Source organism: Protopterus annectens, chromosome 12.part0, assembly GCF_019279795.1.
Source record: "Protopterus annectens isolate FY-2018-M chromosome 12.part0, PAN1.0, whole genome shotgun sequence".
Taxonomy (NCBI): Eukaryota; Metazoa; Chordata; order Ceratodontiformes; family Protopteridae; genus Protopterus; species Protopterus annectens.
Window position 1 is genome coordinate 406,566,930 of NC_056746.1, and position 21,431 is coordinate 406,588,360.

The 21,431-nt window shown below is 43.0% G+C and overlaps 1 protein-coding gene across 1 annotated transcript in view; it reads right to left on the bottom strand.

The window, feature by feature from the left end:
- Positions 1–21,431, bottom strand: part of LOC122816609 (rho GDP-dissociation inhibitor 1-like) — a 2,167,530-nt gene that overhangs the window by 1,848,567 nt on the left and 297,532 nt on the right. The window lies entirely within an intron of this gene.

Sequence of the window (21,431 nt, forward strand, 5' to 3'; positions counted from 1 at the left end):
AGTCAGATTTGGAGTCTGCAACTTTTTCAGTGTGGGTTCTGTCAGTGAGCCAGTTGACAACTCATCTTGTGACATAGGGATTTATACCTAGTTTAGTGAGTTTAGCTATAATTCCAGAATGAGGGATGGTGTTGAAAGCCTTAGCGAGGTCAGGATAGGCTGTGTGAACCACCTTACCCTCATCTACAGCTGAACTACATGAAAAGAGACATGGAAGAGCTCTCGGATCATGTGGCCCAGGCAGGTATGACCCTAGCCCTGTGTAGCATCCTGCCTTCACCCAGAATGATACCACAATATAAGGACAAAATGATTGACTACAACAATTGGCTAAGCTTCTGGTGGCATTCAAAAGGAATCCAGTATCTGTCTGCCTGGGATGACATGATCGACAGACCATGATGCTTTGCCAGAGATGGTCTGCACCTGTCGCTCCTGGGATTCAGGTTACGGGCTAAGGTTCTTGCCACCCCTATATTGCCTTTTTAGGTAAAGTTCAAAGGACAAAACCACCACCGTAACAGGAACAAGCATGTAAAATCTGAAGGTAATGCTACTCAATGCTAGAAGTCTAAACCTCAAAGTGCACTCTCTCGAGGCACTCCTAAAAATGGAGAACATCGATATCTGTGCAGTAACTGAGACCTGATTCAAGGCTCCAGGGAGCACCCCGGCAATACCAGGCTACAACTCTTACCACACTTTTCGGCCACCAAACCAGGACCGAAACACTAAGGGTGGAGGAGTGTCAATATTCACCAAGGATATTCACACTACCAGGCTAGTTGCCCAACACAATGCGTCTGAAATTCTCCAGGTGCAACTAACACTAGGCAAGACTGCAATCCAAATTGTAGCTTGCTAAAGATGCCCCACCATGTCCCAAGATTTTCATTACACCTTTCTAAACATACTGGAAAATATTAAGATAGAACCAACATCCTAATACTGGGTGATTTTAACTACCCTGCCATTAACTGGGAAAACTACTCATGTACCAACACCTTTGCACAGCGGTTCTTGGAATTCATAAATTCCAGCACCCTGGATCAGCTAATCCATAGTGCCACCAGGGGCTCCAATATTCTAGACCTGATTATTACCAACATGGGAAATCGATGCTCCACACCTATGGTCACCCCCTCGTTAGTCAGGTCTGACCATAAGCTAATCACCCTTAACATCCTCATCCCATCCCCACCCCCCAGTAAGGAAACCTCCATAAAAAACGTCTCCAAAGCCAACTTCATGCTACTCAAGTCAGAAGTGACAAACTTCATGACACCCATGCAGACAGGAACTGAAAGTTCATCTGCTGAATCCTACACTAAGGCACTGTATGAGCACATCCACTCATGCATGAATCATGCCATCCCATATAGAACCAAGATGCTCTCATTCAAAAAAAGGAAGCCAATCTGGTGGCCCACTGCCATAAACAAACTTTACAACAAAAGGAAGAAACTGTTGCAGAAAAGAGGAAAATCCTCGGATGCAAAAAACTCCCTTACTAGCCTCAGTAAGAAACTGAGATCCCTCATAAAATCCTCCAAAGCTAGTTATGAAAATAAAATTGCCAAGATTCCAAAGACAACCACTAGGCATTCTATAACTATCTCAAGAATCAAAATGGCAATGCTCAGATCTGCTCCGAGCTAAAACAGAATGGCATTAAATATACTGATCCCAAGGATACTGCCAATATCCTGGCAGATCGATTCAGTGCCGACTTCACCCCTCTCTCACCCCCTAAATGGCCCATCTCAATACCGGAAGATTGCCAAATTCTGATAATAACAGTCACACAGGTAAAAAATGCACTCTCCAAAGCTAAGAATACAGCATCCATGGGACCAGATGACATCCTGGGCTGTGTACTACATGAACTACAATATGAACTGGCACCTCACCTAAGTGTCATGTTTAATCATAGCCTCACCTCAGGTTTTGTGCCCACTGAGTGGTGCAGAGCTACAGTTATCCCACTCCACAAGGGGGGATCCACCTTGGATCCTGGAAACTACCATCCCATCAGTCTGACAAGCCTTATCTGCAAGGCCATGGAGCGTATTATCATGAAACTTATAAACAAAGACATTGGCAACCTTCAAACACTGGACCCCACCCAGTTTGGGTTCATGAAGGGCCGATCTTGTCTCCTGAACCTGATTGACTTCTTTGACTCAGTCTCCAGAGCCATGGACAAGGGTAAGGTGGTTCACACAGCCTATCTAGACCTTGCCAAGGCCTTTGACACCATCCCCCACTCTGGAATCATAGATAAACTTACTAAGCTGGGCATTAATCCCTAAGTCACCCAATGGGTTGCTAACTGGCTTACTGATAGAACCTACACTGTAAAAGTAGCCGACTCCAAATCCAGCTCCAGACAAGTGACAAGTGGAGTATCTCAGGGTTCAGTCCTGGGACTGCTCTTGTTTGGCATCTACTTCTCTGAAGTACAGGCCAACACTAAGGGACTCTGGCTAACAAAGTTCACAGATGACTGCAAACTGGGAGCCATTACTGAATCCCCAAATGATGTGGATACTCTACAAAAGGGCCTTACAGAAACAGATGCTTGGTGCCAGAGACATGGGCTCAAGCTCAATGCCAAGAAATGTATAGTTATCCCCTTTGGGAAAAAACATGTACCATATAGGTGGCAGTACACTAAACACCAAAAGTGTGATAAGAGACTTAGGGACACAGGTGGACAGTGGTCTCACCTTAAATAACCACATCGCCACAACAGTCAGGAAATCCTTCTATGTGGCACACCTCATCACTAAGGACTTTTCATCCAGAAAAAAAGAGGTCATTGTCCCACTGTACTCATCCCTCATTAGACCCATTATAGAATACAACGGCCCATTTGGTATGTACCTCTCAAGACATCTGTAACAACTGGAAAGGCTGCAGAAATACCTCACTAAAAGAATCACAGGCCTAAAGCAGATGCCCTATGCTGACAGCCTTAAAAAACTCCAGCTATACTCTGTTGCATATCATCTACTCACAGGTGATCTCTGCTTAACATACAAGGCCATGTCAATCTCAGAGCTGTTTGACATGCTACACTTAAAGAAATCCCAATCCCTCAGAGCCTTGTCATCACAATAAACAAAACATGCTGGAGGGATAGGTTCCTGACCCAGAGACTCCCCAGACTCTGGAATAGATTGCCCATACATGTCAAGCAGAGTGCCTCTTTGGCCCTCTTCAAAAGGAACCTTGACAATTGGATGGGAGAAAGGAAATTCACCCCGGGGATCACATCAGTCGCCCTGCTAGACAGGGGTCCATGGAAGTAAATAGTGTGGGAAGAAATAGCCAGAGAATTGTTATGGCTAGGCTTGTATAGGCCCTAGGCCTGATAGCCTAGTACCATCCTATGAACCTATGAGCCTATGAACCTATGGTGACTGCCTCAAAGAAATCACTCAGGTTCAGGAGGCATGATCTGCCTTTCACAAACCTGAACTGGGTGGGATCCAGAGTTTGGAGGTTACCAGTGTCTTTGTTTATGAGTTCCATGATGATACGCTCCATGGCCTTGCAGACCAGGCTCGTCAGGCTAATAGGTCGATAGTTCCCGGGATCAGTGGTGGCACCCCCTTTTTGGAGTGGGATAACTGTTGCTATGCACCATTCAGTGGGCACAAAGCCTGATGCAAGGCTATTATTGAAAATGGTGCTTAAGTGGGGAGCCAGTTTGTTCTGAAGTTCATGTAAAACGCAGTCTGGGATGTTGTCTGGTCCCATGGATGCTGTGTTTTTGGCTTTAGAGAGTGCAGCTTTTAACTGCATAGTTGTGATTACAGGGACTTTGCATTCTTCCTCCATAGATATGGGTCCTTTAGGGGGGTGAAGGGGGGTAAAGTTAGCACTGAACCCATCTGCCAAGATGTTCACAATATTAGTTGGTTCTGTAATTTTCGTGCCTTTGTGCTGTAACTCAGAGCAGATCTGGGTATTACCATCGAGATTCTTGACAAAGCTATAGAATGCTTTGTGGTTGTCCTTAGAATTAGTGGCGATTTTGTTTTCGTCGCTAGCTTTGGAGGATCTTATAAGGGATCTCAACTTCTTACTGAGGCTGACCAGGGAGCTCCTCCACTCATGGGATTTTACTCTCTTTTGCAACAGTTTCTTCCTTCTGTTGTACAGTTTATTTATGGCAGGGGACCACCAGATTAGCTTCCTTTTTTGGAGGATAGCGTCTTGGTTCTGTTTGGGATAGCACGATCCATGCACTCTTGTAAGTGCTTATAGAGTGTATTCATGTAGAATTCAGCAGTTGCAACTGTATTGTCTATCTGCATGGGTGTCATGAAGTTCACCACTTCTGTCTTAAAAAGCATGAAGTTGGCTTTGGAGAAACTTTTTACCATGGTTTCCTTAATGGGGGGTGGGGGTGGGATGTGGATATCAAGGGTGATTAGCTTATGGTCAGATTGGACCAATGAGGAGTTGACTTCAGGTGTGGAACACCGGTTACTCATGTTGGTAATGACTAGGTCTAGGATATTGTTGCCCCTGGTGGGGATGTGGATAAGATGATCCAGGGCATTGGAGTTTATGAATTCCAGAAAGCATTGAGCTAAGATGTTGGTACACGAGTAGTTTTCCCAGTTAATGGTGGGGTAGTTGAAGTCGCCCATTATTAGGGTGTTTGGTTGAACCCTAATATTTTCCAGTACACCAAGAAAAGAGGAGTGGGAATCCTGGGCATTTTGAGGGATCTGTAGCAAGCTACAGTTTGGATTGCAGTTTTGCCCAGAGTTAGTTGCACTTGGCTAATCTTGGATGCATTATGCTGAGCAACTAGCCTGGAGTTGTGGATATTCTTAATGAATATGGACACACCTCGGCCTTTGGGGTTTCGGTCCAGGTTACATGGCCAAAAATTGTGGTATGAGTTATAGCCTGGTAGTGCAGGGGTGGTCTCTGGAGCCTTGAACCAGGTCTCAGTCACTGCACAGATATCGATGTTCTCCATTTTAAGGTGTGCCTCGAGTGAGTGCATTTTGAGATTTAGACTTCTAGCATTGAGTAGCATTACCCTCGGTTTTTGCTTGCCTATTCCTGTTACGGTGGTGAATTTATTTGAACCTTGCCTAAAAGAGGCACTATAGGGGCCTAATATTGGGTCTTAGTATAGTTCCAGGCAATCTCAAGGTAAGTATCAGTCACACAGTGGTCAGCAGTGATTCAGTAGCTCAGTCTGTTAAATGGCTTGTATGTAGTACAGTTTGCCACACACAGTCCTGGGTTCAAATCCAATGTAGTACTAAATTTTCTGTATCAGTCATGTAATGCTCACATTTGTCTCTCTCACTAGGAATACAACAAATATATGTGTGAGGTGGCCTATATTATGAGCGGATATTGTGTTTAGATTTCACAGAATGTTAACATCAATACCAAGAATGTGCTCATCAGCATTGTTGAGTCACAAATAAAGCTGTGCAATCCCAGTATGGTTGTATCTCTTGCATGTCTGTACTAAGTTGCTGCAGTCATTTATTACATTATTTGCAGATGTCCCCTGCAGTCACAACTATTGGGTTCTACTCCCATGCCTGCCAACTAAGGCATGACAGCTGTCTAGTTTACTTACTGTGCACAAACATGCCTCTCAAGTGTTATTATTTCTCATAATGGAATTAAAACTGCCCGATCTGTCTGTCACATGATTAGCAGATAAAGTATTACCTGGAATGCAATGTATTACCAAATCCATTTACAGAACACCTGGGTAGTTATATAAGTCCACATTATGTGAAACTGTTCTGTGTAGTGGCATGCCTGCATTTGTTACTGCTTGGCCCATATTGACCCATGCTAACAGCCTGAGAGGTATGTACGTGCTACATCAGTTATAGGAGAATTGTAGTCACTGTACTCAAACCTGATACTACACACCTGTAGAGTATATATTTCAATGTTTTCAGGGATATAATCTGCAATGTCAGTAATGGAATATTTTTTTCTCTCTCCCCATCCCTTATCTTCATTTATTTATTACTGTTATTTATTATTATGATTTATTTTTATTTTATTTATTATTTTATTTTACATTTGTTAACCGGGCTAGTCTAGCTGGATACATGTCCATTTTCAGTGGAGGCCCGAGGAGAAAAGCTCCGCTACACTACTATAATAATACTTTAAAAAAATACTTTACAAATACTTTAAAAAAAATCAAGTCAAATACAAAGATATGATAGAATAAACATTCAATTTCAGCCTGCTACATTGAGTATGGGATTTAAAATACTATGTTAGCTTGGACAGAAGATAAGGTAAAAATTTACATACACAATTGCACTGGAAGAATAGTTGAAGCATAAATTATTGTTATGAAGGGAAAAGGCACTCAGCTTGGAGAGGAGATTTAAAATGCAAGAGAAGGAAGTAAGAAGAAGGATGGGTGGTGGAGCAAGCAGATAATATGGGAAAAAGAAAATAAAAGGTTAGTCAGGGTTATGGCAAGAGCACAGCCAGTGGTTTGAAAGGAATAGTTTTAGGTTGGTTTTGAATAGTGGGAGAGATGTAAGGCAAGTAAGGTCATTTGGTAGTTGGTTCCATATTTTACCCACTGAGTTGGAGAATAAGGTATTACCTGCTAAGTTATTAGATAAAGAAGTATGAATCAGTATTTTGTTGGATGAGCGTAGATTCCTCAGATTGTTATATGGCTTTATGAGGGTGGAGAGCATTGGAGTATTGTCAGGGTGGTAAAGGGCTTTGTGGGCAATAGTGAGTTGGTTGAATGTTATTAGGTGAGGTAGCTCTAGTTAGCCTAGTTTTTTTAGGTTTTGACAGTGATGAGTCCTATATGGAGAGTTTGTGGCAAATCTGGCAATACTGTTATAGGCTGTAGATAGTTTGTTAAGATTGTACTTAGAGAGCTTAGTATAGATGGGGGAGGCATATAATAGGGTAGAGATTAAGTGGATTCTAGCTATAGTAGTTCTGGCTTCAGGAGTTAGGAAATATTTGATTCTATACAGAGAACCTAGTTTTCTATTGGTAGATTTAATTGTAGTGTTTATATGGTTGTCAAATTTTAGTTGATTGTCGATTGTAATACCTAAGAGTTTGGTGGTATGGTCAGGAGAGATAAGGGTACCGTTATTGGATGGAAGTGCGAAGCTAAGGGAGGGAGACATATGAGTAGGTGTAAAAAGTAGGAGTTTGGTTTTCTTAGGGTTGAGAAGGAGACCAATGGTTAGAGAACCAGTGCTCAATGGTTGTGAAGGTTTTTTTGTGTGAGTGAGTTAAGTTCAGATTGTGTTGGGGCAGAGCAAATGATGGTGGTGTCATCTGCGTATTGAATGCAAGTTGATAGAGGAGTGGCTAGATGAAGGTCATTAATAAATATGGAAAACAGTAGAGGACCTAGGATAGACCCCTGTGGAACCCCTGTAGAGGTGGGGAGGAGGTCAGAGAGATGGTTATGCCAGAGAACAGCCTGTTTTCGGTTGTCCAGGTAGGATGTGAACCAGTTTATTGCAGGGTTGTCAAAAGAGAGAGCTTTTAAGCGATGGAGGAGCAGATGATGATTGACCATGTCAAATGCTTTGGACAGGTCAACAAAGAATGCTGAAGAAAGAAGATTTTTGTTGCGGTTAGTGTTGATTGAGTTGATGAAGGATAGTAAGGCTGTGGTAGTACTATGGAATGGCCGAAAACCATGTTGACAGTTAGCTAGGAGATTATGGTCTAATAAGTGATTTAGTACCTGCTTGTGGATACATTTCTCTATTATTTTTGCAAGAGGAGATAGCAATGCTATGGGGCGGAAGTTGGAATATTCCAGAGAGTCACCACCTTTAAAGAGAGGGATAATATGTGAAATTTTCCAGATAGAGGGAACCACACCTTCTTTTATGGTCCTATTAATAAGTATGGAGATGGGGTAGGCAATGGCTTTTGCACTTAGTTGAAGGTATTCAGCAGGTAGTTTGTCAGATGAGGGGGTGGACGGTTTTAATTTCTGTAGCAAGGATGAGATATAAGAGGTGGGTATTGATTTGAGGTGGAAAGTGGGTGGGGTAGGGGTGGAGGAAGGTAGTTTGGAGATATCAGGGCTTTGTTGGTTTTCTAGCTTAAGTATAGCCGAGGTAAAGAAAGTGTTAAAGGCATTGGCAGTTTGTAATGGGCAGTCAGGAGTAGAGCCTAGTGGATTTGGTGTAGTGACTTTGCCAGGGGAGGTAAGCATATTAATAGCAGTCCAAAATTTTTGAGGTTGATGAAGGGATGATTGTTGTAGTTTAGTATAAAAGTTCTTTTTGTCTTGTAGGATAGCTTTTTTTGTGATGTTTCTTTGTTGTCTGTATGCTAGCTGGTCAGTTGTGTTTTTAGTGGTTCGCCATTTAGCCCAGATTTTATTTCTACCGAGGATAAGTTTCCTAGTATCATTAGTGAGCCATTGGGCTGTTTTAGATTTAATCCTTCTAGTACGCATTGGGGCATGGTGTTCAAGTATGGTCAGAAAAGTATTATTAAAGTGGCTAACAGCTTCATCTATAGGGAGAGAACTAAGAGGTGTCCAGTTTATTTTCATAAGTTCATTTTGAAACAGATTGGCGTCAAAGAATTTTTTGCAATGAGATGTTCTGACTAAGGTAGGGATGGTAAAACTTGATTTATGCCTGATAATATATGTAAGTAAGTGGTCGCTAAGGTCATCTGGGAGAGTACCTGTTGTATATTTTTGATGTGGACTATTAGTTAATATCTAGTCAAGTATGCTTTCCTTATTGTTAAGTTTGTTAATTCTTGTAGGTGAGTTAATCTTAACATATTTTGTTAAACTAACTATAGTTTAACAAAACTTGGAAAAATTGTGTTTCATTATTGATATGTTGTATTATGATTTAATAATATATTTTGTTAAACTAGCTATATATTGGAAAATGTGGTTGATTATTATGTTTTTTTATGATGCAATATTAACATATTTGTTAAACTACCTGTTTTATTGGCCCTATGGTTTACTTTGTACTGGCATGCTGTTACCATACTGACTGTTATGTTACTTAATGTTGTGTTGCACATAATATACATTACTATGTATTTGGATGAATGAATAAATATGATGTTCAATTCTGTTAATATTAACATTGGTTTGGTTATTATTTAATGCAACTTCTTACTATACCTCATTTAACACAGCACGTCATGGTATGCCAGTTCCAGCTGATCCCTAACTTGCCTCTATTGACTGTGCACCTGGTCCCAGCACATCTGGGACCCAGACTGGTGGTGCCCCTCTGCTTTTCCTGCACTACCTGCAGCATCGGGTAGTACCACCTAAGCAGATGGGGCCCAGCCCCCTCTGAAAGCGGTCGCTGAGAGGATCTTGTCACCCATACAGAGCTGCCAGTCGTGGTGCACAGGATAGTCCACAGTTGCTATGACTACTGCCTGTGATAGATTGAGGGCATGCTGGCCACCCTCATGGGGCAGCCTCATCCTGGTGCTCAGCCTCAAATACAGCCACCCTTGGGGCAGTGATGGAGCAGTGTTGACAGTCCCATGGGTGGGAATGTGAGTCACACTGTTGCTGTCTGGAGGCACATGGAACTCAGATTCCACAACACCCTTCCTATCCAAGGTGTTCATCCCCCTTATGTTTCACACATTGCCTGTCTGTTGTTTTCTCTGTAAATGCAGCCTCACCTACTCAACTTACCTTACCCACATGTACCTATGCCCCTTCCACAACATTCCACTCTCACCTTAAAAAAAAATGGGCACCTGTTCCTAAAAAAATATCGTCCCATACATAGCTCTACATTTTGCAGACATGTCCACTGGACACATGTAATTTGGTCCAATTGGTTTGACAACACAGTTGTGTTGCCTTCTCCCCTCTCTCTGGGGTTTGAGAATCCAAATTCATCTACAAATTCTGTCAAAGTGCACAGTTGTTGCTGTAAAAGAAATGAATTGCTATGGTTCTTTCCTACACCCTTCTGGCCCATCCCTCCCTGCCATTCATTATGGTTCTCCCTCTCCTTTCCCCAATTTCTCCACTTTCCTATCTTCCCTTTTTTCTTTTCTTTAATTGTTAGTGCAGAGCTGTGCAATGTGCCGTGTTGCGCAACTTCGCTAAGCTCAGCTAAATAGAGCTATAATGATTTATGTGTTTCTAACATTGTAAGACACGTACAAAATAAACACCTCTGCCGTGTTTCGAACCCGAGCCCATCACACTGCAGCACACTGCATTAACCCACTATGCAACTCTTACTTAAAACAGGTGGTGTAACCAAAACATAGTAATTGCCAATTACAGTCATTAGCCATGTTTCAGCAGAGCTGCATGCTGTGCCACGCAAACTGGAATAAATGGGGAGTGCACCTTGGACAATGGTGCAAAACTACACCACTAGACAGCCAAAGACATGGTAATGGATGTAACTGAGGCTTGTGACAGCAGGTAAATGTGTCCTTTTATCAGCAACATGTAGAAAATTACCTGTTAAGGCATTCATGGCAAAATACATATTCAAGTGGGACTCTGGTGCAGAAATACATCCATATAAAGCCATGCACATACTGACGGATGTAGTAAATGCATGTCACAGCCTGTATGTGTGCACATGGTTTCACTTCAGAATCCTGAAATATAACAATACTGAACTTCATAATCCAGGAACCCAAAATCCTGAAAATTCAAAATCCTGCAGACTCAAAATCCTGAATCCCAAAATACTGACAAAATACAGGACACAAAGAATAAGAATATTTCAGTACAAGTAATAACAGAAACACATACAAGACAAAGGATAGCACTTTTCACAAGTATAGGCAGGGGGCAAGCCCCCCTGCACCCCCACACTCCCTGCTAATTAAATATATGAACTCCAGTATTGCACAAAAAATGGCAAACATACCATCATGTTTCATGACTGCCTGTTGTAACCTTAGTAATGTTCTCTTTTAACTTGTTATACTACAACATCACTCATGATAGTGTAGTGAAGCGGAATCTTGGAGTTGATATATTTAAGCAGCAGGAGGTAGGGGGTGTAGCCCCCCAGATGGGGGGTGCAGGGGGGCTTGCCCCCCTGCTTATATCTGGTGGAATGTTATATGGTTTGTGTTGTCTACAGTCAATATATGTATCCTGTGTGTTTTCAGTATTTTGGGATTCAGGATTTTGAATTTCCAGAATTTTGATTTTTTAGGATTTTGGGGTTCTGGATTATGAAGTTCAGGATTGTGATATTTCAGGATTCTGAAGTGAAACCATGCACATATATCTTGCAAATACACCCACTGTAGCAGTGATTCAGTAGCTCAGTCTGTTAAATGCCTTGCATGCAGTACATTTTGCCTCACACAGTCCTGAGTACAAATCCAGTGTTGTGTTGCATTTCAATTACATTATTGTGAAGGCAGCAATTAAGGAATGACTCAGACACTCATTATTCACACAAAGCAATGCAAAGTAAATAACTGCTTTTCACTGCTAAAGTCACAGACCTGCAGGTAGGGACACACATCACATATCCATATCGCATTACTATATGTCACCTAGTACTCTGTTATTGACACAGTTGTCTAACATACATACCTTAAACACATGCTGTAATTGGTGTGTAAAGGGTACTGTCATCCTGGATCTGCCTCTACAACAAGTCTAACACAGCTGACACAGATACACCTGCAGCTTTGTTGTCATCCAAAGTGTTCACACTCACTGTCTATGTCTATTACCTGCAGCAGCAGCTGCAGCCTGTAGTACACACAGCTCTATGTCAAGGTTTCTGCTACTGACCTACCTTGTGTGATGATGTAGTTTCCTCACCCCAGTAATGTCCATCTCAACTGCTAATCAAGGGGTCCTATTCTACATGAAGGCCTTATATATTGCACAGTGGTTGCATATCACTGGCTAATGATAGTGCAACTCAGCTGTTTTGGCTGCAATTAGCATATCAGAGTCACGGAGTGGTTTAGAGGCAATTACCTGCTAATGAGAAGTATGGTAAACTGCAAGCAGATGGCTATGGGGAAACAGTCTGTATGAGACTTTCCTCACACAGAGCACAGCTTTGTGAAACAGTACTAGCAGCACATTTCAACAGAGGAGTGCTGCACTCCAGCAGGTATGTAACTGTTTTTGTCTATAACAAGATGCAGATGGGAGGATAGAGGTATGGGGAATAGGGACTATAGCAGTAAGCCTTAGACCTGTGGTAATGACATGTCATTGATACCCTGCTATCTTACACATACAGGGGACATACAATATGTCAGGGTTGCATTCTCTTTCAACATTGTGGCACACTGGTATTGTTGGATTGTCAAAATATAGTGGTCGTAATAGCACACTGCTATTTGTCTGGCACTGGTCTTATGACATATTATTGGGAGGCTGACCTTAGGGGACACACCACAGTGGACCAGAGTGTTGGGTGTATGACCATACAGCAGACTCTCTCATGGCACAGAGGGAACTACCTCAGTAATGATACTATCTTGGTTGTATCCACACATGTAGTATGTTGTCACACTGTGAGGTATGACATGTGTGAGCAAGCAGTGGATAGTGCCAGCCATTTTGTTCTTGCTCTATCTGTACATAGTGGACATCCATGTATTTGATCCTCTAATATGTTTCCCTTTTGGTGTGTTTCAGGACTAATGTATCGCAGAAGGCATGCCCCCTTCTCAGATGTGGAGAATGAGCTAATATTTCAAGGACTATGGCAGCATTATCACATCCTCCTATCCATGGGGAGGCATACCAGGGAACAGTGGGCTGCATTGTGGGTAGACCCTGTCAGAGATGTGAATGAGACTGGCCACCAGGACAGGACATATGAGCAGGTTCAACACTGTGCTACACACATGGTGAATGCTGCATGATGAAGGGCAGCTGGTGTAGCTGGGGATCATGCCATAACTGCTGGAGGACTTGCAATGGAACAACCACTCATGGCCACTGAGGAATTCTTGGTAAACCTTGGGACACATGACAGCTCACAGGCATCCATCACATCATACACTGTGGAGGTGGGTGCCACAGTGTCCACAGCAGGGGAGTGTGTAGGTAAACTTACTGTGATCACCATTGTAACACTGTAGCAGTCATTCTATCAGTCTGTACATACCTTTATGTGGGTGTCAGGTTTATGTGCTGTGGGGGGTTTAGCTTAGTTGTACACTCATACTCAGAATGTCAGCAATACATCAAGTAACACAGTAACTACTGTACATGTGAGAGACATGCAGGTATTACCTTGTTGTGCTGCAACATGCAGTGGGACTGAAATTACCACACCCTCACCTTTATACAGGTCCATCAGGAGCTGTCCAAGTCCATGGTCTTGCTTTTGGTAAGCTTGATACTGTTTTGTTGTGGAACATACATATGCTATTAAGGGTAAGGGCCAGTATAATCCCTATTTACAAGTAATGTTGTGTGCAACCAGAGTAGAATGTTTGTTTGTTCCAGTCTGGATTAGTTACCTACGTTTCCTACAGTGGGTAATAACAGAAGTGTAGCTGAACAAGCAGAAACACTTTTGCAGTTATAGCTCAGAGTGAATAAGCCTCCTGTTGTACAGTAGGCAGTTAATCTGACATGCCTTGTACATACCGAAAGGTCGATGGCACATACCTTAGGCAGTGAAACTTGTATTTGTATATATTTGTTAAGATAGGTGTACTGGGTTTTATGTGTTGTTTTATCAGGTATAGTGTCATATTGCATACCTAAAAGGTACACTGTACTGGCCAAGTGTCAAGTGATTTACCTGACATGGTTGTTATAAAGGCCTTGAGTCGAATGTGTATGTTGTTGTGAGGAAGTCTGTTGTGTATGAAAGCAGAGATGAGAAGATGTGAGAGCGGTAATGCAGTTGTGGATCCTCATTATTATGACTCTTTGTGGATTTTCCATACATAATAGTGCAGGTAGTAATGTATTGCTTTTGTCTTTGTTTCCACAGGTGACTGGGGAGTTGGGGTCTCTCCCCACACAACCTAATGTCAATATCTCTTTGGCCTCTGATGATGATGGTGATCCCAGTGAAGCACAGGTGGGGTTGTCAGGGGCTGAATCTGTCCCATAAGTTGACATCTCTCTTCTGCCCATATTGTCACTGCACACAGTCAGTATGCCCACACATAACCAGTCCCCATAGGCCTCATATATGGGGCAGTCAGAGGGTGGAGGCATTGAACAGGCCAGTGTGGCACCTATGTCTTCAGTGAGTGTAGACACTGGCCATAGCCAGAAAGCTGGCAAGGTCCCACACAGGCAGATTGACAGGGATGCTCATAGGAGGACTGCTGTCTGTTCACCACATGTTGCAGGTGTCACAATCATGGGTCACTCGTTACATGTTTCAGGCCATCATGGAAGCACAAGTACATTGTGAATGGAACACCAGCTGTATGCTTACAGTTATGAAAGCAGCACAGTCTGATATCCGTGACTACCTCCGCCACATTGGGGACACCCTGAATCAGTTCACTGATGCAGTAGACAGACAGTGGGTTGAGACAGTGTCTGTCTTGGACCACACATTGTGCTGGAATGTGTGGTTGGAGCTGGGCATCAAACCTGTGTATATATGTCAGCAACATCATCTGCTGATATAGTCCACATGGCCATGCACAGTTATGCTTCCGTAGTGGCAGTACATCCAGTGCTACAGAGGGGAGTGTGCTGTCCACACCATGGCATGGCAGGCCATGGGCACATGGTCCTGGGTGGTCTTGTGAGGGAGATGGTCTGAGCAGACAGCAGTCACTGTCATGTACTGTCTGACTTTGGACATGGTGGTGCCAGTGCAACTCCTGGCAGAGCCAGTTCCCATGTTGGGGCCACAGACAGTGAACTGTCAACTCTACCATGTACGGTTCACAGCTGTCCAACATACACATGTGTAGGACTAGCAATGAGCTTGACTGTGTACATGCACACACTCAAACACCACTGTCACATGCAGGTCACCTACAAACACACACGGCACGTCTCCATGCTCCATCTAACCCGCTCCCCTTTCTGGATCACACACACACACACACACACACATATGCTGTCAACTGTTTGGGCAAGCGTAGGCCTCCAGCACCCCCACACATCACCCTGTGCAAGTGATGATACCTGTGCCACATCCCTGTCATTCTTCCCATTGATGCAGGGGAATGAAGCTATGTGTCTGATACACAAGGTGACTATATTACTTGACATGCACTTGTGTAATGTAGTATTATTTAGCAATGCCATTTATAGTGGTCACCATCATACACTATATGCTGGCATGTGTCATGAGTACACAGCATGCTTTTGTGGACCCTATGTTGTATGATGTACTGGCAGTATTGTTACACAGTGACAGGTATGTCACAGACCTGTGTATGTTTCTGTTGCAGGAGTCTGAGGGGATAACCTATGGACACATGGCAGCAATAAAGCATCACAGGATGGCATGGCTACACAGCATAAATATGACTTCAGCAAGGTACAGCAGTATACGTGCATGTCTCCATAGGTTCATATGTGGTATGACAGTCTAACAAGGACAATGGCAGCAGTCAACGTGCTCATGCATTCATAATTTATGATAAGGTCTGCTACAGGGCAAGGAGTGACATTGCTGGAGTACATATGCTGCTTATCTGTAGGGAGCATAGTAGATAAATGACTCACTGTAATGACATTAACCTACTATGTGATGTTAGTAGTACATGCTTGTGGAAGACATTTGTCTAGTAGACATGTACATGCCCTTAAAACAGAGCCTGTCTAATGGTACACAGAGCACCTCAGTGCACCTCAGCATATGCTATCTGTTTGATTGGCTGTGCGGACATCATCTCAATACACAGTGTTTGCCTGAGTCCCTCTGGACTGGGGCAATATTTGCTGGTCCTGTACCGAGGGGTATACAGATGTCTCTGATTTTGAGGGCTGTATGGCCATTATGCTAGTTAAGTTCATATGTTCTGTGGCTCCATAACATGATGTATACTGCTGCACAGCCTCACACAAAAACATGGCCACATTCAGGCTAGCACCACTTCCACACACTGCATACAAGACATGCCAAGGCACACACATACTACAAATTGGCTGTATTTAAATTAGAACACTTACATATGTACTGGTGCATGCTACAAATCACAGTACCTGATGCAAGCATCATGTCTGCTAGTGCTATTAGTTTAGAGCATATAATGATTGTTGATATAAGGAAGCCTTGTTGTGGTCAATCATTTGGGGGGACACTTCACCTGCTACAAATAAAATGATGCAAAGCCCTAACTGTCTACTTTACAAAGGTTATCAGATGTATGAAATATGGGTAAACTCACACACCATGTTGGGTGGAGTAAGACTGGAGCCCCTACCTATTTAGCCATATAAGCTATAGATCATATTACTTTTTGCATGCTCCATGGCTTACGTCTTGCTACTACACTATCATCTGGTAGTCTTAAGGTGGCTGACATTATCAGGCCTTGTAGAATCGGGCAGTGTGAAAGCCAGCATCAAGTTACAGGTGCACAAAGTGCATAACCATTGCAGGTGGATAGCCCATGAGGGCATGGGAGTTGTTTTGTAGGGGTACACACACACACACACACACACACACATGCACCAAGTAGCCTGGAGTGAGATTAGAACCCCTACCTATCTAGGTATTACACACTATAGATCTTAGTATTTATTGCACTTGTCACAGCTTAGGTCTTGCTGCTATACTGTCAGCTGGTAACCTTAAGGTTGCTGACATCACCAGGCCTTGTAGAATAGAGCAATGTGGAAGTCAGCAGCAAGTTAGGGGCCCACACAGTGCACAACAATTACAGCTGGATAGCCCATGAGAGCATACCTGTTGTTTTGCAGGGGTGTATGTATATATATATATATATATATATATATATATATATATATATATATATATATATATATATATATATACACACACACACACACACACACACACACACACACACACACACACACACACCAAGTGGGCTGTAGTGAGATTAGAACCCCTACCTATCTAGGCTTATACGTTATAGATCACAGAACTTGCCACATCTCACAGGTTAAGTCTGTTGTACATGTGATTGCAGGCACAGTACTTGTGCATTACACAAACTAGGCTTGTGTTTAGCAGCATCTGTGGCCTGCAGAGTGATACTGGTTTGTACTGTTATCTGCATCTAGTATCCTGGAAGTGTGATAACTGATGTTATCCTAGCTATGTGTGTACAGTTACCAGTATGGCCAAGTGTGGCTGCTTGCAGTTAGACAGGTGACACTGTGGGCATGGACAATGTGCCCTGCCCATACGTGCATTGACACCATTATACATTACATCAACTACTCACCTGTGTCTGTCTACATGGTGAAATCCAGCAGGCACAGGTGTCTGTAGGTAAGTGGATTATGCACTGTTGTGCCCTTAGTTTGGATCCTTTGAGCAACATTATGGCTGTGTGATTGTGCAGTTTACTCACCATTATTAGGGTATGTCAGACAATGCAGACATCCACACACATATTTCTGTATATAACAGAGATGTATATATAAATGTAGCTGTGAGTGTGTATATGATATGTATATGTGTTCTGTAGATATATGTGGGGAGTCTATGTATAATTTTAATATATATAGCTCTATATATATATATATATATATATATATATATATATATATATATATATATATATATTTGACATGACATAGTGATAGATATACTATGCATGTGAGAGAGAGATACTGACAGACGGATATGTATACATTTATGTCTGTATGTATAGACATTTATACATAATAGGTCATTTCAGTGAAGGGCCAACAGAATTGCGCTCATTTTTGCTAAGTGTACGGGCATGCCCAGTGGGACTGTCAGTACTTATAACGTGACTCCAGGCCAAACCTACCTGTATTCCAGTCCAGGATTTTGTATGTTACAGACATTAATATCCGCCCCTGTTTCTGTCATACTGCACTTTACTCAAAATGTCCACAGCATTCCCCAGGTGTCTGCTGTACTAAATATGCTGAGGTTGGTAATGTTACACCGCAAACAGACTAATTGTCTGCGTACCTCTCAACTGTCCTGATTTTTACAGAATGTCCAGAGATTTGCTTCATATGTTTGGCCGATTCCTCACACATTTGCGGTCTTCTGGTGCTTTACTGAATGTTGACATCAATGCATTCTACTAACTACAGACAAACAACTGGGTGTCAGACTTTATATCTATCAGAATATATGTACTACTGCAACACTTTTATTTCCAGCAAGGTTTATGTGACCGATATTTAAATTTTTAAATTCTGCCCCTATGTTTGGGCCTTTGTCTTTCTGGCTTTGTCCAGATTTCTTGCACTAAGAGGTTGGGAGGTATGACATTCTGTGAAAACACCAACATACTACTACCTCACATGCAAAAGATGTGAGTAATTCCAGATTAGGACCATCAACACCATCACCCATGCTAGCTTCCCTAGTCCACTGAGCCCCACAGGTCGCTAGACAAAGAGGGATCATTCATCACACAATCAACAGCATATATATGTACATTGTTATCCTGCATGAAGAGAGACATACGATGTGTGAGTGCTATCTATGTTACAGCCCTCAGTTTGCCTGGTCCACTGCTATGCCATAGCTGATGTTCTGTTAAAGCAGTTATATGGATACACCACTGTGCTGAGGGTAGGGGAGTAACAGCACATAATCAGCTTGGGTAGACAGTAGTCCAAATATCATGTGTGACCACTGTTTAATATCTCCCTTGCCTGATGTCATGAATATTCCAACCAAGAGGCCTGGCAAAAATTAAAGAACACGTATTATTGGACTGGGTGTCAGTTGTCTCATGTAAATGTTAACTCTGACCAAATAGCCCAATATATTTTCTTGTATAACAGCAGCAGATCCATACATACAATACTTTATTATAGTAACCCTTACAATTGGTGTGTAGGTTAGAGACTTATCTTAAGAAAGCAGCTGTTGACAGAACTGTAATTCAGGGCTGACTCTGTGTGATGCAAGTGGTACACAGCCATGGATAGATACAGGCTGTGTGGGATGCCTGGCATCAGCTATTTTAATATATGTATGTGAGTGGGAGTAAGGTGCCAGTTCCTGGGGTCCCAGGTTTTCAATGAATGTGCTATGCATTGTCTCTTAGCCAATGCCAGGACATACTGGACAAGCCTACGTCTGCCAACAGGGACATAATCAGGGGCCTCCTCCTCGGAGTCTTCTTGTGACTGTGGCTATGGTGATATAGGCACTGGTAGGGGCTGTATATCCCTTCCCTTTGTAATCAGGGGACTCCTCCTCGGAGTCTTCTTGTGACTGTGGCTATGGTGATATAGGCACTGGTAGGGGCTGTATTGATGATGCTTCCCTTTGATGATCCTGCTGCAGCTGCTTCTGCAGGATCATATTGTGTAGCATGGCACATACTGTGAGCATATGAGCACATGTGGCTGGAGAGTACTGCAGGTCTCCACCAGATATATCGAGGCAATGGAAACATGACTTCAGCAACCCAAACACATGCTCTATGATGTTCCTCGTTTATGCATGTGCCTCATTATGGCATTCTTCCATGGGTGTGTGTGCATTTCTGATGGGTGTCATCATCCACAGTTCTAGTGCATAGCCAGCATCCCCCAGTAAATGGCTGTGTGGAATGTCCCCCCTAGCAAACATCTGGTACAGCTGTGATACATGCCAGATATGGGAGTAGTAATAGCTGCCAGGGCTGCCAGCATATACATTTATAATAATGCCCTTGGCATTGCACATGACCTGGCAGTTGATGGAGTGATAGCCATTGTGGTTGATGTAGAGTCTATCCTCACTGGGTGGTGACTTGATGTGTACATGAGTGCAATCTATGGCACCCAGTACCTCAGGGTAGTGTGCTACACAGTAGAAGTGTTGCATATTTCTGGCCCTCACCTCAGGGATGAGGGGAAAATATATGTTCTCACTGGCATGTGGCAGCATGGCATCCAGGAACTGGTGGAGTACCCTGGATGCTGATGCCTGTGAGACCCCCATTATGTCCCCAGTTGGTCTTTGGAAGGTACGAGTGGGTATTATCCTAAGGGCTACACATACCTTTGTTTCCACTGGTATGGGTTCCCCTCTGTTGGCTCTGGGTCTGAGTTGAGGGCGGCAGAGCTCAGTGAGTTCTTGTAGTATGTCCCTATCCACCCTGTAGTGCTCTACAATCTCCAGCTCATGTAGCTCCTGGAAGGTTTCATTGGGCCAGAACACTGTTCTCCTTCTCAGCCTAGGCCTATTGTCAGCAGCAGCATTGACTTCAGCATCTGACACATACAAATGTATCAGACCTGCAGCAGCCCCTAGCATTCTGTCAGTTAAAATTCCCAAGTCTGTACTCCAATGGTGCAGAGTATGGGGGAAAATCAGGTTGTAGACTGTATGCATACTTTATAGTGCACTTCTGTAGGTGCTGCCTGTGTGATTGGCTACCTATGATGCATTACACCTGCCTAATATATCACTGACATCAAGTAATGGCCCTAGTTGAAGTTAGGCAAAGATCAACCCTAATTAATACATCATTGGCCTTTTAGATACTCTGAGCACTGCAGCTCACCATGCAAATGCACACCCCATAGGTAAACAATGCTTAGCAGTCAGTGCACACCCCTCTCAGACTTGCATGCTCAGCATAGCAGCACACTGTGGAAACACGTGCCCCATAAGTTAACAAAGTTTAGACATCAGTGCACACCCCCTCAGACTTGCATGCTCAGCATAGCGGCACGCAGCATAAACAGGAGCAGCTATGCTCTAATCAGCTCAGAAGTTAGTAGACACACTCTATCCTGATGTCAGCTACCTCCTCTGTGGACACCAACATGGTTCTCTGCCTACACAGAGTGGATATGTGGACACAGTTACCCCATTATGCTATTCAGTAACTACTCCTCATTTCCATAGGGATCCGTGCTCACAACCTGGATACTAAATGCTTCCAAGTCTTTCCACATTAGCAACAGCACCAATACACCATTGCAGATACTGCACAGAGGGTCCTGGAATAATTTCTGTCTCATGATATTAATATTTGATTTTTCCACTTTTTTTTTTTTTTTTAATAAGGCATGTTTGTACACTGCAGCGCACCGCACAAACATGCTAAGATTATTAAAAAATGTATTTTAATATGTTCACTGCAATGTTTGGAACACTCAGGGAAAGTTTTGCTCATATCCATGTGTGCTTTGTCATTTCTGTCTACCTACAGTTTTACAGCCCCTTTTACCTGCCGACAGTCCTGTACATGGAATTTGTACAGTATTGACAGTGACATGGTTCATAGGTTCATAGGTAGGTACTAGGCTATCGGCGCTAGGGCCCATACAAGCCCAGCCAAAT